The sequence below is a fragment of the Protopterus annectens genome, chromosome 7.part0, assembly GCF_019279795.1.
Source record: "Protopterus annectens isolate FY-2018-M chromosome 7.part0, PAN1.0, whole genome shotgun sequence".
NCBI classification, from domain to species: domain Eukaryota; kingdom Metazoa; phylum Chordata; order Ceratodontiformes; family Protopteridae; genus Protopterus; species Protopterus annectens.
Window position 1 is genome coordinate 1,882,786,235 of NC_056739.1, and position 18,141 is coordinate 1,882,804,375.

Genomic DNA, 18,141 nt, shown 5'->3' on the forward strand with positions numbered 1-18,141 from the left:
ATGGCTAGTGAGAATAGCTTGCGTGAGAATTCAATTGTTATCTACAACTTATTAGTCTATGTGCAATGTTGTTCACAACCAGCCACTGCAGAATAATCACTTAAACACTGTACAGCAGTCAATACCTACATTGGTAGTAACAGGCTTAGCTAGTTTGAATTTTATTTGTCAGTCTTGTGCATAGCATCTACAGTTTACAAGTCAACAATTTTTCACTTAACTAGCCCCTCCCCACTAGTTACTACAGTATATACATGCCAAAATATATGAACAGTTTCCCACCATTTTTCCAGCCAGCCTGATTAACATGGGCATCCTGTGGCAATGTAGCAATTGCCTCATGTATACCGACAACCAGTTACTCCTAAAATAAACAAATACAACTTGCGATAGATTAATCTCTACTATGAATTTGGAATCAGTTCTCTCACATAATAAATCGAATATCAAACAGGCTGTCAGCACATACACTTCGCCTCTTGCACATAACAAGCTCATAACACATAAACCCACATATGGGGAGGTACTCACTTGAAGACTACCTAAAGATCAGAGACCTCACAAACCCAAAACTACTGCACATACTCAGTGGCAGCTGGTGACTTCAAATCAAAGGGGGGAGCTGCAGTAGACAGCTGAGTGGGCGGGGCCAGTTGGAAGGGGTGTGTTCAACAAGAAAGGGGTGGAGCTATGCTAAAAAACGCAAAAAATCAGGACTTTAATATAATACGCTGCCCTGGGTGCCACTGCCAAACAGTCATTATGACAGTCCAATCAAGACAAATGAAGTGTAGAAGAAAAAAATTATTTCAATACGTTGGCTACATGACAGCTTACTTAATATCCTAGATGGAAACAAAAAGGTTACAAGGCATGAAAAAATAAATTATTTTTAAATACATTACTGGAATGACAGTCAAAATCAAGTATAAAAAACAAAATGTTTCTTATCAAAAAAGACCTGCTGCCTGACAATAACTATCTACTTGTTTCATGGGGAAAATGTGATCAAAGTAAAAAATGAGCAACAAACAAACAAGCTCAAGATAAATCGCTTAAAGGATTGGATTACTGCACAGGTTATAGACCGCACATGATAGATTGGCATTCTGTTTAGTTTACGGGTAAAGCCTGCAAAGATGGCTGCAAGTCTCCAAGAAATGTAATGAGCTTCTGAAAATACTGTAATCCTGCCCTTTATTACAAATACTGTCATATTCATTTTAATACCCAAGGCTTATACGCTATCTAGTTATGTAAATATTCTCTGCATGGCAACAACAAAAAGGCTTTCAATGTTGGTAATTCTTTAACATTATGCTTATTAAAGCTTACTTGCATCTTACAGTCTCAGACAAGCTTATCTGATGGTCATTAAGGCATTGTTACTTAAACACAGAGCAACAGCCATTGATGTGCATTTTCTAAATAAGAAGAAGCATAAATCAACAGTATAAAATTTGACAGAAAACCAGAACATTCTGCAAAATCAAGGACAGATAAAAAGCCACTGAAGTACTTGTGTCTACCTTGGATGGGGGGATACTCTGCACACTTACTCTGCATAAATGCACCTTGCCTTGCTTGGACACATCCAGAGTAACTACATAGGGGAGTGGGGTGCAACAAGTATGTCACAATTTGAAACGTCTCTGGCTGATGGTGATGGTCCTGACACATTTGTCATACCTCTCAACCTCAGAGCAAGAAATATGGATAAAGGCATAAACAGAAGTGGGCATAGGTCCCTCAAAAGGACACTTTTTAAATATTGCTCTTCTGAACTTAAAAATGTTAATAGAATAGTATGTCTTGCATTAGTATGAGTTTTGAAGGGTATGAAGTCTGAAACTCAATGCATGTCATTATTTAGTGACTTCATTCCTAAATGATTTGCCAGAAAACCACAAATTTTATGAGGAACAAACTAAAAATAAGAAGCAGAAATCTATTCATTCTGCAAAAATATAGAAAGTTGAGTCGTATAGTTCAGCCAGGGCTGTCTAAGTTTGCTGCCCTTCCCACCTCATAAAATCATGATGGAATGCCCCCCCCCCCATTGCAGCTATTCCAATATCCCATTACTTGGCTATTTCACCCCATTTGTCATAAACACTATAATGTGCAAACTGCTTTACTTCTATGATGATTTGGATTTCATTTAAAAGTTTTATTTTACATTTTACAGCAAAAACACTAACATTAATAGACATCTGCTAAACAAAGCAATGCAGTTTCACAATGAAAATAGACTTAGCATTAAAATGTATCTGCCCTTGAAACTCACATTAATTTAAACAGCATTGAAACCCACATTCAAAGAAAATACATCTGGCCAGTGGTAGATAAAGATTATCTTTTGGCTGTTTTCAAATCATAGGTCCCTTGCACAGGAAACCTATATGTGTTCTTTGATACACCTTCCAAATAGTATTAAATTATATTCCTTGTATAATACAGTGCAGTTGTTACAGAGCTTTTAAATCTATTATTTTGAACATTTGTTCCAGTAAACAATGAAACAAAATGCATGCACCATTAATGACAAAACTGCCCAATTGATAACATTGCTATCATAAAAGTCTACTCAAAACTTTGCAATCCACCAGTGTCAGTAAATATGCACAGTCTCTGCAGAAGTAAAAGTCATTTAAATAATTCCACATTAAAGAGATCTCTAACTAAATTAAGAGGTTGCTGCCAGAAAACAACTTTACATTTCATTGTTTCATCTACAAATAAAGTGCCTGTTGCCCTTGAGGAATAAATTGCCTATGTTACAATAAAAAATAAGCTAGTAATATTGCAATATGGAATGGATGGCAAACTAATAACAGGTTCATCATTACTAGGTATCTCCACCAAAGAGAACATTCTCAGGACTGCAGCATCTACCCCTTTTAAAAGTACAACATAGTAGAATAGCAGCAATGCAGCTATATATTGTAGAAGTAGACCCCACAGCCTTCTGCTTCAAAAGCAAGTGCACTACCTGTTGTTCTATTAACAATGCAAGCAGATTTAGCATAAGCAGCACTAAACTTCTCTTCAAGCTCTCAGTTCCTTGTAAAATCCACTCAACACTCAACTGTATCTGTCAACTTTGAAGCACAAGAAATCTGGTAAAAGACAAAATTTATTGTGGGGGGGGGGGGCAAAAGCCCAAAAACTAGGGACATATTTTAAACATTGCTTGCATAATCTTGGAAAGTTGCTAGAATAAAATGTTGCATTACCACCATGCATTTCACTGCCAAAACTTGAACCCAGGTGTCAGGACCCTGTGTACTACAGTCAGAGCAACATACCACTATACCAAATCAGCTGTTTCTTGAAAGACAGACTGAAACTTAAATGGCTATCATTTAGTGAATTAAGTTCTCACAACAGCTTTTAACCTCTTAGCACAAAACACATAGACAAAGACAATAATGTGGGAATACAGCCCCCAAACATATTCAGTGAATTCAGTTCTCACCATAGCTGTCAACTTCTTAGCACAAAAAACCTGGACAAAGCCACTATACAGCCGCAAAAATAGGAACACCTTTTCAAATTTTGATCATATAAACAGAAAATTGCTAGAATAAAGGGTTTTGTGTTACCATGTACTTTATGAAGAATATGAAGTCTGAAATTCAAATGTCTGTCATTATTTAGTGAATTTGAAATCCTGAAAACCACAGACATTATAAGGAACAGAACAAAATTTCACAAGTGGTGGTGGGTAAGGAAGCTAAGTTGTAGCTACCTGCATCTCAAGGCTCAAGGTTTGAGTCTAGCTCCTGAGTTCTCTCTAGCCACCAGCTATATGTAACTGGGGCACACACACACACACACACACACACACACACACACACACACACACACACACACACACACACACACACACGTATTCATGGTGGGTATCTTAGTGCTTGCAGAATGGCACTATCTGACTCAGCATTTTTCCCTGTGATATCATACAGCAAACTCTCTGTGCCCCTTTCTTGTATATTTCAACATAATTTACAACAGCTAGTCTGCTATGATGCTCTGACATGTAGGCATTTCAGTTCTAAAAAGATTTTGAGGTAAAAGTGAAAAAAAACTACTGCAGAAGCAGAAAAACACTGATGTAAAGACTATATAAAGGGAAAAACATAATGCAGTGGCCACTACAGTTTGCCAGTTTTGTGTCCATCTGCAGTTTGCATTTATCTATGATTACAACTTATTCAGCAGTATTGTGCTGACAGCAATAATGTATATCTCTCTTCACTATCCAAATGTACTCAGCATAAGACTAATATGCGACGTGCTGCCTGAAATGCACTGTCTTACTGTTTGTACAAGACTACTTTGAACTCAAATCATTCTCTTGTGCAATTCATTTCTAATTTTCTCTCTGGATCAGGAATGATATGCAGAGAAAAAAAATCACTGCAAAGGACTGACACCAGAAGATCATTCATTGATATAAGTTTTTATCAGCAACAGCGAGTAATGTCAAGTAAATCATCATAATAACTAGTTAGTACATTGTCTGAGGCATTTTATGCTCAAATTATTGTATTATCAAGACATATAAGATCACCGAGACATTCCCCAGCATACATAAGGTATTCATATTCTTATTCATATCTTTAGGGACTATGGTTCATAGTGTAGATTGAGAGACGTTTGCCAGACCCAGGGGCATACTTCATTGAGCTTAAGAAATAATATAATAATCATGATTACAGTCAGTGACTTTGAAAGCTGACAGCTCTCGGCTGGTGGAATTTTCTAGCACTATGTCCACAAAAAGTGTATAGACTTGTCTTATTGTTTTTGATGAAGAGTATAAACCATATTTAAAATGAAGTCTGTCGTGAATGTCCAGACTGCTGTCAGAGATCCAAATGTTTGTTGCGAAGAATGGAGTTTAAGACTAACTACAGCATCCTAGTATGGCAGTTCATTAAGGACATAAATGAAAATGTTTGAAGACTACTTAAGCAAATATGGTTTAATTCATATTTAGTGAGATGTGCTCTCCACACCATCAGATACAAGTATGCTTTTTTAGTGGACATGGGATTTGGACAATAACTTACATAAATGCATGGAAAAAGTACATGTTTCATAGAGAGACAGGTTGAGAGAAAGAGGGACAGAGAGAGAAACAGTGTAAGAAGGGTATGCAACATAGTGAAAAGAATGTGTAAATAGTAAAACGTGCAAGGCATAATGGACTGATTATATCATATATGCAACCATACTTTGTGTTTATCTGTCTATTTACCCATTTATCTATTTATTCATCAGTACAAATATCCATCCATCTTTACAGAGCTGTAACTAGGGGATGGGTAAGGGGGGCCGCTACCCCAGTGGAAATGGTTATGCAGTGCGATTGTCAGGTGCCAGTAGTGCAGAAATATAGTACTGGCATTGCCTTATAAAGCCATGAAAATAATGTGGCTTCATACCTGAATACAAACAGTGTATTTGCAGTCATTTCTGAAATGCTGAAGTGCTTATCGTGTTGCAGTTTAACTGCAGCAAGCTGCTCAATACAGATGAACAGAAGAGCTTTTTTAGATTTTTGAATTAGGCCTTTCTTTCTTTCTTTACTTTTTGCTCATCAACTGTGAGTCAAGGGGGCAGCAGTTTAGGGAATAGATAAGGTTGCTAGGTTGTCTAGCAGCAGTTCTGAATCCATCCATCCATCCATACATAACACTCAACATATCTAGAGATGGGCCGTAGCCTGTCAAAAAATAGTATAAAGCAGGAATCATTTTGGTAAATGACTCAAGTTCATCTTTCAGACACACACATACTCACTCTCTCACTCACTCTACCATATAGGGAGAGTTTTGAACATAAGCACTTTATCTGTGTGAATTTCTGACCATGGCAATGCAATATTTGTTTACAGACCGAGTCTGATATCATCTATCTAGACACAGTGCAGATTTCATTTTTCATTGCTGCGTTCCAGTACTGCAAAAAAAAAAAAAAATACATTGACATCTGTTCTGTACAGAGTCCGGCACCTACCTCAGTTTAATAACTTTTTTTTTACTTCACTTATAGGGACTGTGTCCATCTTGTGCATCTTCTTTCTTCCTCTCTCTCTGTGATTCTGAGCTGCTTGTAAGCAAGCCACTAAGGCAAAGGGCAGAAGCAAGCCAAAAAAAAAAAAACAAAGAAAAGGGAATTTTCTTCGAAACTATCTAAATTTAGTTTCACCAACGATAGTCCGACTCTGTAACAGTAGCACAAGTACTGTGCTTAGTTAGTGTGCTACAGGATACTACTGATTGTCTCTCGCTCTCTTTTTTGAGAAGGGAGCAAGAACCAATCAGTAGCAATCCAGCTGTTCACATCACCATATGTGATTGTGGACCCCCTGCTACTTACTGTGCGATTAAAAACTGCATAGATGTCTGGGCATCACACTGATGCCTTCTCTCATATCTAGATTGCCTGTAAAGCAGTCTGACAGAAACGGTCATTCGCTAAATTAAATAAATAAATTAATTAAACAAAACCCGGAACTCGATGAGCATGTGCAGTTCGAGTTCCGGGACTTTGTGAGTCGGTCGGACTCAACAAACAAAATATTTTACATGTTTTTTTTTTTTTTTCAAATACAAATGTGAATCTTTTTGCTGGGAGGGCTTCAGTCCGGCAGTCTGATAGCATGAGCTGCCCCTGCACACACTGCAGACCCAATAAAATCCACTACACATAATAATACACACAACAGTGTCTCAGCCATTAAGCCCTTAAGGCAAAACATCTCAAAATCAAATATCTTGGTCATAGATGACTCCACAGTGAGACACACAGATGTCCCCCTCACCAGGCTGGACAAGGAGAATGTCATAGTAAGCTGCCTGTCAGTTGCCAGTATCCATCAGATCATGCACGCACTCAAGTCTCACAACATCAAGTACCATTATAACTTTGTCATTGTCCATGTTGGAGTGAATGACTTGAGATGTCCCTCACTGGACTATATGAAGAGATACATGACTGAGCTCTCAGATTATGTATCCCAGGCAGGTATGTACCTAGCCCTAAGCAGCATTCTACCTTAACCCAGGATGATGCCTCAATATAAACAAAAAATGATTGACTTCAACAATTGGCTTAGCTTCTGGTGTCAGTCAAGAGATATCCAATATTTGTCAGCCTTGGAAGATATGGTCGACAGACCACGCTGTTTTGCCAGAGATAGTCTTCATCTGTCACCTCTTGGATTTCATTTACTGACAAAGGTATTTGCCTCACCTATTGTGCCTTTTTTTAGGCAATGTTATAACAACAAAATTCTTGACATAAAAAAAAATCCACTAGAGACAAACTACTTAATGCTAGGAGGAGACTAAACTGGAAATTGCACTCACTGGAAGCATGCCTTATCCTTGGATGATGCTGATGTCTATGCAGCCACAGAGACATGGTTCAAGGCCACAGAGAGCATCCAAACCATGCAAGGCTACAATGTCTTCCACAAATTCAGACCTCAAAATGAGCATTAAAGAACCAAAGGTGGAGGTGTATCCATCTTCATTAAAGAGAACTACACCTCAAGACTGGTCAAACAGTATGAATCCCTACAGCTACTCCAAGTACAAGTAACTGTAGGTAAAACCCGATTCCATATTATTGTTATCTATAGGTCCCTAACCATGAACCATGAGAACCACGTTTTCTACCTGGGCCTACTTAAATCACTCACTATACAGCCAAACACCTTGGTCATGGGTGATTTCAACTATCCTTCCATCGAATGGGAATCAAATATGAGCACAAACACTCTTTTCCTAAGGTTCCTGGTCTTTGTTAATTCAAATAATCTGGAACAGATAGTCTGCACCTCCACAAGGGGCTTGAATGTCATAGACTTAGTACTCACCAACATATTGGGTCCCTGCACTACCCCCTGTGTGTTGCCTCATAAATCAGTATCATTCAAAGTAATGATCATTCCTGATCCCCCTCAAGACTAAAAAGAATGAAAATTTCTCCAAAGCAAACTATAGCATAAATAGTTTCAACCCCCCTGCTACCACTGTCAGCAATGACTCTTATACAGAGGTGTACACAATTGCCCTGTATAAACACCTATACAAGTGTATAGACTTGGCTGTACCTGAATCTATCAAAACAAAGTCTTGACAAAAAAAAAAATAAGCCATCCTGGTGGACATCAAGCACAAATAGGTTATACAGCAAGAGGAAGAAATTGATGTCAAAGAACAAGAGGGAGCTGACTCAACAGAGGAAGGACACCCTCCACAACTTGAATAAGCAAATCAGATATCTTGTAAAGTCCTCTAAAGCCAATTTTGAAGCTAAACTAGCATCTCTAGCTAAGGATAATCACAAGGCATTCTTTAGCTATGTCAGAAATTTAAAAAGGAAGGCCCAGCTTTGTGGCAAACTAGTGGTGGATGGTGCCATTCATACTGACCCTGAGGACATTGCCAACCTGTTAGCAGACAGATTTTGTGCAGACTTCACCCCTCTGTCTCCACCCGATATACCCCAAAGCATACCTGTCACCAGTCCTCTACCTAGTATCTCCAAAGAGCATTTCATAACTGCACTCTCCATGGCCAAAATACAGCCTCTATGGGACCAGATAGCATCCCAGGCTGCCTAATAAATGGTCTTAAACAGGACCTAGTGGAATCACCTGGTACTCTCTTCAACAATAGTCTAAGTGCTGGCTTTGTCCCATCAGAGTTGGAAACAGCAGTAGAAATTCCCTTGCACAAAGGGAGTCCATCATCTGACTCTGGGGACTATAGACCCATAAGTCTAATCAGCCTTATCTCCAAGACAATGGAGAGAATCATCATGGTCCTTATCAACAAAGACATAGGTGACCTTCAAACTCTTGACCTGACCCAATTTGCCTTCATTAAGGATAGATCATGCTTATTAAACCTGGAGGACTTCTTTGAGAATGTCACTAAAGTCACGGATGAAGGCAAAACAGTACATACAGCCTATCTTGACTTAGCCAAGGCTTTTGTCACAATCGTACACTCAGGCATCATTGAGAAACTCACCCAGCTGTGAATAAACCCATATGTCACCACACAGGTAGCCAACTGGCTCACAGACAGAAAGCATACAGTCAAAGTTCAGGATTCCACCTCTATCAGCAGACCAGTTACCATTGGTGTACCACAATGATTTGTGTTGGGCTCCCTACTATTTGGAATATATTTCTCAGAAGTCCAGGCAAAAATAGATGGCCTGTGACTTACCAAGTTCGCCAATGACTGCAAACTGGGTGCAATCATTGAGTCCCCCAATGATACTGACATACTACAAAAAGGGCTTACATAGACAAATGATTGATGCCAAAGTCACAGACTTAAACTAAATGCAAAAAAATGCATTATCATCCCTTTTGGCAAAAAGAAAGTCTCTGCAAATTACAATCTTAACAATACATCCCTTAGCTAAAGCCCTGTGGCGAGAAATTTGGGAGCACAGGTTGATAGCAGGCATAACTTCGATCACCATGTGTCTACAGTGGTAAGGAAGGCCTTCTATTTTGCACATCTCATAAGTAGGGCATTGCATCCAGAGCTAAGGATGTCATAACTCCCATGTACTCATTCCTCATCAGACTACTAATAGAGTACAATGCAGGGACGTCAGAGGTTTCCCACCAAGAAAATTCAGAGCCTTCAACACATGACCTACATGGACAGACTGAAGGCCATGTCACTATACTCTGTATCTTATAAGCTGCTGAGAAGCAACTTGTGCCTGGCCTACAAAGCAGTCTCAGACCATGCCTTAATGGAAATGCTGCACATATGAAGTCAAATAGGACAAGATTCACTCACTCTAGGGATCTTAACCTAGCCTGCGATATTAACACTACATGCTGGAAAGACAGCTATGTCTCCCAGAGAATGCCATTCCTCTGGAGCAAATTCCAAATTTACATAAAACAGAGCTCTTCAATGGCCCTATTTAGGGGTAATTTAGACAACTGAAGGGGAGACCGTAAATTTACCCTGGGGGTCTCATCTATGTCCCCCTGGGATAAGGGCAGTTGGTGTTCATACACTCATGCTGCAAATATAGACCATACAACCTGGTTAATAAGGTAACAAGGGTATAACATGGCTAGACTTATAAAGGCCCTAGTGCCAGTAACCTATTAACTCTCTATGGGTTGGATGATGTATGTGTTGTGTTGTGTATGGTGTGTTTATGTGTGTGACTTTGTGTTTCGCGGTTTTGGGGTTTCGGGATTTGGATTTTGAACGTTCGACTTTATGGTCTCGAAATACTGAAATTCGAGATTATAAAGTGAATCCATATACACACACACTCACACATATATATATATATATATATATATATATATATATATATATATATATACAGACACACACACACACACACACACACACACACACACACACACACACACACACACACACATATCTCCTCTAAATTTAATTTTTCGTATGTTATCATATCCCTACATGTTTTCACAACCTGATTTATCTTCCTTGCGTATTTGTTAGATTCCCATGCATATTTCATATTCTGTACAACTTCTCTCCATATCTATCATCACAAAGCAGACATATCCCACAGAGTATTAGGGTAACATCTAACATGTAACAGCTTTAACTGTTGATTCTTTAAAATATTCCTATGTCTGAGTTCCTTTCCAAAGCAATACACACATTTTCCATACCAACAACTGCAACATCCATTCCTTTTTGTACCTTACCTAAAAATCTAGTTATCGCCTAAAGATATCATAATAGTGTTTTTCACTTGACACAATTTCTGCATCCTTAAATGTCCAATTTTACTCTTTATTGGTATGATATTTATTGCATTAACATTCAAGCTATCTTTTCACCTTCTTTGCAAGTTCATTTTAATGCAACAAAATTGTTCTTTTATTAATCTGTTGCCAGTAGTATGTCAGTTCCACCTGCTCCTACTCACTTTCATCTTGGCTTAAAAAGTTCATACATATTTTATTTCTGCATATTATATTGGTTCTCTGTACTTTCCTTATTATATTCTACAGTTTCCTTTTCATTCTCTATTTAATTCTGTTCCATCTCATCCAACTCATTTATACAATTTTTATAAAAATCAGCAGTCTCTTGTGCAATACTTGCCCTACCCCACATGTGTTTCATTGGGGTTCTGGCAGGTTTGGTTATAATTCAGTTAGACCAAAAGTGCCCCAGTACATTTTCTGCAAGTCATCTTAGCGTATTTATTTGGATACCCAGTTTCTCCAAACTGTGTACATCTGATTAGTGAAAACATGTACCAAATGATCACTAGCACCATGTAAACACGGGTCTATGTCAGAACAACGAAAAATCTAAATATCGAATGCTCACATGAGCGAATAATCAGGAACTCAAAATTGCTATTGTGGGGGGGGTGTGCCCCAACACCCCCACTAAATATATATTCCCACCCCTTGATCGCACTACAGTGAGAAAATGGTAAATATTCTGATCTTCACTGTACTGTGATCCCAAAAAAATCAACATCGACTTCCTGATTATTTGCTCATGTGAGCGGTCAACATTTTGAGTTTATGGCATTCTAAAGTAGACCCTGTAAAAACATGTTTTTGGTTTCCCCTAACATTTGGTAATCTCCTTTTTTCCATTTAGCAAAATGAAGCTAGACAGATGTTGCTTTCAGCCATCTATTACATCCTAATTAACCCAAGCATCCTATATCCAATCCCATGAATTTCTCTTATCAGTCCTTTTTATAACTTTAAAAACTGTCATTTCAAGCTCTCCATTTCTTGTAGTCACCCATGTGGTCCTTTATTGCACCTCATTTTTTCCCTGAGAAAAGCAATATCTCCAGTGACTATGTAACCCTTCAATGGCTCAAAACAAGGATTTTATGTCAAACAAAGTCAAATATGTTTCTGCTAGTGCAAATAGTCTTAATTGCTAAGAATTAGAGCTCTTATAACTCGGACAGAAAAGACAAGTGACACCTCTAGAAAATTCTAAACAACATACATATTAATAGAATCTATATTTCTGCTTTGAATTCGCACTACAGGTCCCTTTCTTTCTCTTTTTACACTCTAATACATTATATTATCCTTTCTCTCTCCAGCAACAGCAGTTGCTTATGTTTTATTTATTTTTTCCTCTCCTTCTCTGACTTACCTCCTACACTGCAGCAGTTACTAACTTCCTGGATCATGTCTTCTGTTTGTGCATTTGAGAATACGTCCAACTGTCCAACAGCACACACAGTATCTGGCTCCTCACTTATATCAGTCATTGTAATAGGCAATCATTTCTCCAGTGTCTCTAACCAAGATAAAGTCAGTTCATCGTTTGACTCTTCTTCATCCATCATTTCCCATAAAACAACATTCTATAGACCACTTACCTGAAGAAAAATTGTTTCAAACTGCAGAAATTCAATCTTTTCAGTATTTGTAATATCCACAATTGAATCAAAACATATGGAATTTCCACTTTCAGAATGTTTTCATCTCCTGTATGTATGTATCTTCCAACAGTTCACTCTCTTCCTCCATCATAGTTTCATAGGCATTTACTAGGCTAATGGCCACAAGGGCCTTTTTAAGCCCAGCCATGCATCCCAAATATCTGACTAGTTCTGGCACCCTTGATAAGTGTAAGCAGGGTCTTGAGAGATAAATTATTTACAGGCTGCCTGTGTTCATTAGAGACAAAGTAGCCAAATGAGGAATGAATTTCCTATTCCCCACCCAATCGTCCAAGTTACACATGAATTTGGTTAGGGAGTGGGATACATAATTGTTTCTCCAGCAGGTCTTATTTATACCACAGGCAAGGTTTAAGTCTTTAGAGCATGTAGTTCTGGTGTTGATTATTTTATGGATATGCAGGAGGTCCATCAGAATGGGGTCTGAAAATGCCCTCTATGCCAGGAATATATCTCCCCTCAACAGCATGTAGGAGACAGAATACAGGGATAGGGCCTTGAGTTGGATTGCACAGGACATGTTACTTAAGCCCTGTATTATTTTAGTAAGGAGCCTCTGTGGACATTCCAATTGTTGGACATGCCTGGTTAAGTACATACCAAAGGGGGAACTGTACTCAATGATAGGTCTGATGGATGCCAAATACAGTGGGACAATGACCTCCTTTGACCTAGATGCCATATCTTTGTTTATAATTTGTGCAACACAGAATGCTTTTCTCACTACTGTAGATGTGTAATGGTCAAAGGCTAGATTACTGTCTATGTGCATCCCCAAGTCCCTGACTACTGGATCACCTCTAAGGGGTGTGTTGTCAATATGACAGTTACCAGGGGTGTATGACTTCCAGAAGGATACTATCATGCATTTTTTGGCTTTTAGTTTTAGTCCATGGCTTGACACCAGTTGTTTGTCTGTGTCAGCCCTTCCTGGAGAACATTTGTGTCAGTGTGGGATTCAATGATAGCTCCTAATTTGTAATCATCTGCAGATTTATTCAGCCAAAGGCAATTGACGTGGCCTTAACTTCAGAGAGGTAAATGCCAAAGAGGAATGGTCACAGGACCGATCCCTGAGGGACTTCACTTATGACTGGCCTCTTTGTAGAGGTGAACTTCCATGTCTAACTTCATGGGTCCTGTCTATGAGCCAGTTTGACTATCTGCCGGGTGACATAAAAGTCTGTACATAGCCTGCTGAGCTTGTCAACAATGCCTGAATGGGGTATTGTTTTAAATGCATTGGCCAGGTCAAGGTAGGAAGTGTGAACCCTTTTGCCCTCATCCATTGCTTTGCTGACTTTCTCAAAGAAGTCCATTAGGTTGAGTAGGCATTATTTACCCTTGATGAAACCAAACTGGGTTTTGTTCAATGTCTGGAGGTTACGTTATCATTATTGATAATGTTAAGGATAATTTTTTCCATGGCTTTGCATATGAGACTAGTGAGACTAATTGGTCTATAATTCCCAGGGTCTGTAGATGACCCACCTTTATGCAGAGGAATAACTGCTGCTGTTCTCCATTTATGTGGCATGAAGCCTGTTTGGAGGCTGCAATTAAATAGCAATTCCAGAGGGCCTGATAGGTCATTTTTCATGTTATTTCGAAGGCATCCTAGGATATTGTCTGGGTCCACTGATGCAGTGTTCTTGGCCTTAGACAGAGCATTAAAGACTTGCTCCATAGTGACAGTGGCGGGGGGTATATTTGATAGTAATTCCTGAGGGAAGGTTGAAGGGGAGAGAGGGGAAATTTGGAGATGAATGTGTCAGCCAATGGGTTGCTATACCTTCTGGCTCAGTGTAGCTGGCTCCATTTACAATTATTTCTGCACACAAATGTGTATTGCCTTTTAGTTTGCAGACATAGGTAAAGAATGGCTTGTGATTGCCCTAAGCCCAGGAGGCCAAATATACCTCAGATTTGGCTTTGGTAGACTGTATTTGTCTGCTGCATTGTTTGTTTAGTTTGATGGGAGTGCGTTCATCCTGCTGCTTGCTGTAGCTCCTAATTTTTGCCATGATTTCCTTGCTTCTGTTATGCAGCCTATTGATTTTGTGATTCCACCAGGGTGGCTTGTTTTTTTTTAGTTAGTTCTGTACTTCTACCTGCTGGTTACAGCTGCCTCAATGCAGCTATTAACATGCTTGTGTAGGGTTTCTGTGAATAGGTCTACACAAGCAGCAGTGTTCCTAGGGTTGGTGGGGGCTTGACATTTTGCCAGGTTATCATTTAATAGCCAGAAGTTAGCCTTAGAGCAGTTCCTGGATATTCCAGGGTTATCTGGGGGGTCTAGATTTTATTTTTACTTTAAAGGAGACCATTATGTGGTCTGACCTTACCAGGGAAGACATTTTACTAAGGATTGTGCAGCACTCTCCCATATTAGTGAGGACAAGATCTAGTATGGTTGCACCTCTGGTTGCTGCACTGTCAATCTGGTCCAGGGAGTTTATGTTTACAAAATCCAGGAATCTCTGTGCCTGTATGTCTGGTGTCATATAGGATGCCCCAGTTAATAGTGGGGTAATTAAAGTTGTCCGTGAATATGGTATTGGGTTAGATGGTGAGAGTTTCCAATAAGTTAAATACATTGTATTGGTTTCCTGTGTCACTGAGGAAGACCTATAGCTTGTAAGAAAGTGGTATTGGACTTTGCCTATGGTGAGTTGAACATGGAGAAACTCAAGTGCATTGTCCTGTCTGACCAGTCTTGAGGTATATTTATTTTTGATGTAAACTGAGACACCTTCACCTTTATTCCCTGTGTGTAGTAGCTGATAGAAATGTGTGGAAGGTCTTATAACATTGTACTGTTGGTGTGGTCTCCGTGGCTTTAAATCATGTCTCACTGACCACACAGATGTCAACATTTTCTATGGTGAAGAGAACTTCTAGGCAGTGGAGTTTTTTGTTTAGACTCCTAGCTTCAAGTAGTAATACCTTTAGATTTTCTTGGTTTAGATTTGCTATGTTGGAAGTACTTTCAGTATGGCATTGACTAAAAAAGGCACTATGGGAGAAGACAATGTTTTAGCTAATATTCAAAAGCCTAGAGAGGTGAGGTGCAGACCACTGCTGGCAAAAGAAGAGTGGTTTGTTGACCATCTCCTTCCATGCTGACAAATATTGCACTCCCTGAGAATGATACCAGAAACTAGGCCAATTATTAAAGTCAGTCATCTTTTGTTCATAGTGTGGCATCATCCTTGGAGAAGATAAAATGCTGGTCAATGCTAGGCTCATACCAGCCTGGGACACATATTCCAAAAGCTCCATGATAACTCTCTTCATATAGTCTAGGGAGGTACATCTCAAGTCATTTAGACCCACATGGACTATGACTGAGTCATACTGGTACTTTTGGTCCAATGATCTGAGTGTGTGCATACTGCAGCAGATCTTAGCCGCTGATAAGCAACTAACAGTGACTTTCTCTTTAGTCAGCCTGGTGGGAGGGACATCAATGTGTTCTGCAATGGAGTCTCCAATGAACAGAATGTTGGATTGTGTGGTGGATTGCCTTATAGGCTTAGTGGTACAGGCTCCATGAGATGGGGCTGTATGTGTTGATGTGGGTGCTGTTTTGAAAGAGTAAATTTATGACTGCTGAGGGTATTTGTTATATGTGCTTCATCTAGAAGGTTTTGGAGTTTAAGAAAGTTACATTTAAGTGCCTCAGCATATGTGGGTCTATAGGTCTGGTATGAATTGTATGTGATGGGTGCAGAATGTGTACTACTAACAACCTTATTGATATTAGCAGTACTTTTATGTGAAAGCTTTGCTTCCAGTGACATTGTATAAATACATCTCTCATATGTGCCAGAAATTGTAGCTATTGGCTGTTTGAGCAGTTTTTTTTCCATCTCTTTAAACTTTCTGATTTGAAAGCTGCACTTGCGCCTTTTCCCGCCTTTCCTATAACTAGCCTAGTCCGGTTACAGAGTTGCTGTATTCAGGATTGTTAGTAAGCTTCTGAGCCCCCCAAACCTTTCTGTGTTGGAGGGAAGCCTTCTAGCTTATCAGTGGGATTGGTAAGCACTAGGTAGCCTATCCTCCATGGGACTAGTGAGTTTTGGCCCAGAAATTGTAGTTTATTTGGCCTTTTGTGCAGTTTTCCATCTCTTTCAACTTGCTGGCTTAAAGGCCTGCATTTGTACTTGTTCCCCACCTTTCCTGTAACTAGTCTAGTCCAGGTACAGATTTGCTGTATCCAGGACTCTTTGTAAGCTTCTGAGCCCCCCCAAGCCTTTCTGTATTGGCGGGAAGCCTTCTAGCTTATCAGTGGGAGTGGTAAGCATTAGGTAGCCTATCTACAAGAGGAGTGGTTCCTGGCCCAGAAATTGTAGTTATTGGCCATTTGGGCAGTTTTTTCTATCTCTTTCAACTTTCTGGTTTAAAAGCCGCACTTGCGCTTGTTTCCCACCTTTCCTGTAACTAGCCTAGTCCAGATACAGAGTTGCTGTATCCAGGACTCTTTGTAAGCTTCTGAGCCCCCCAAGCCTTTCTGTATTGGAGGGAAGCCTTCTAGCTTATCAGTGGGAGTGGTAAGCACTAGGTAGCCTGTCTACAAAGAGAAGAGTGGTTCTTGCCCCAGAAATTGTAGTTTATTGACCATTTGGGCAGTTTGTCCATCTCATAGGTTCATAGGTTCATAGGTTCATACTAAGCTATCTGCCCTAGGGCATTTATAAGCCTAGCCAGAGTGTGTGTGGCTTTCACCACCCCTTAGGATGAGAATACTATACCCATTAATTTGCTGTGCCTCTGTCCAGCAGTGATACAGAGATGATTCCTGGGGTAAACCTACGATCTCCCATCCACTCGTCAAGATTTCTCTTGAACAGAGTCAGTGAGGGGCTCTGCCTCACATGGACTGGGATTCTGTTCCATAGTGTAGGGAGTCTCTGGGTGATGAATCTGTCCCTCCAGCACGTCCTATTTATATCCGTGTTGAGGTTTAAGTCTCTTGCTCACGTGGCTCTGGTGGATTTGGATTTTTTGAGGTGGAGCATGTCCATTAATTCCGGGTTGGACATGGCCTTGTATGTCAGGCACAGATCACCTCTGAGCAGACGGTATGCGACTGAATAGAGCTGGAGTTTCTTCAGTCAGGCATCGTATGACATATGTTTGAGCCCCTTTATCCTTTTGGTGAGGAACTTTTGGGGTCTTTCCAACTGCTGCAGGTGTCGGGTAAGGTACATTCCGAATGGGGCATTGTACTCAATCATTGGTCTGATAAGTGAAGAGTACAGGGGTACAATGACCTCTCCTGATCTGGATGTGAATCCCTTCATGATCAGGTGGGCAGTGTAGAAGGTCTTCCTAACCACTTTGGCAATGTGAGTGTCAAAAGAGAGGTTACTGTCAACTTGGGTCCCCAGGTCCCTGATAACTTCTTCCGTGTTTAATGGATTACCACCTATGTGGTAATTAGGGGTTACCTTGTTTTTCCCAAAGGGTATGACTATACATTTTTGGCATTTAGCTTAAGGCCATGGCTCTGGCACCAGTTATCCATTTCTATGAGACCTTTCTGGAGGATGTCTGTGTCTGATGGAGTGTCAATTATGGTGCCCAGTTTGCAGTCATCTGCAAATTTTGTCAACCACAATCCCCCTATGTTTGCCT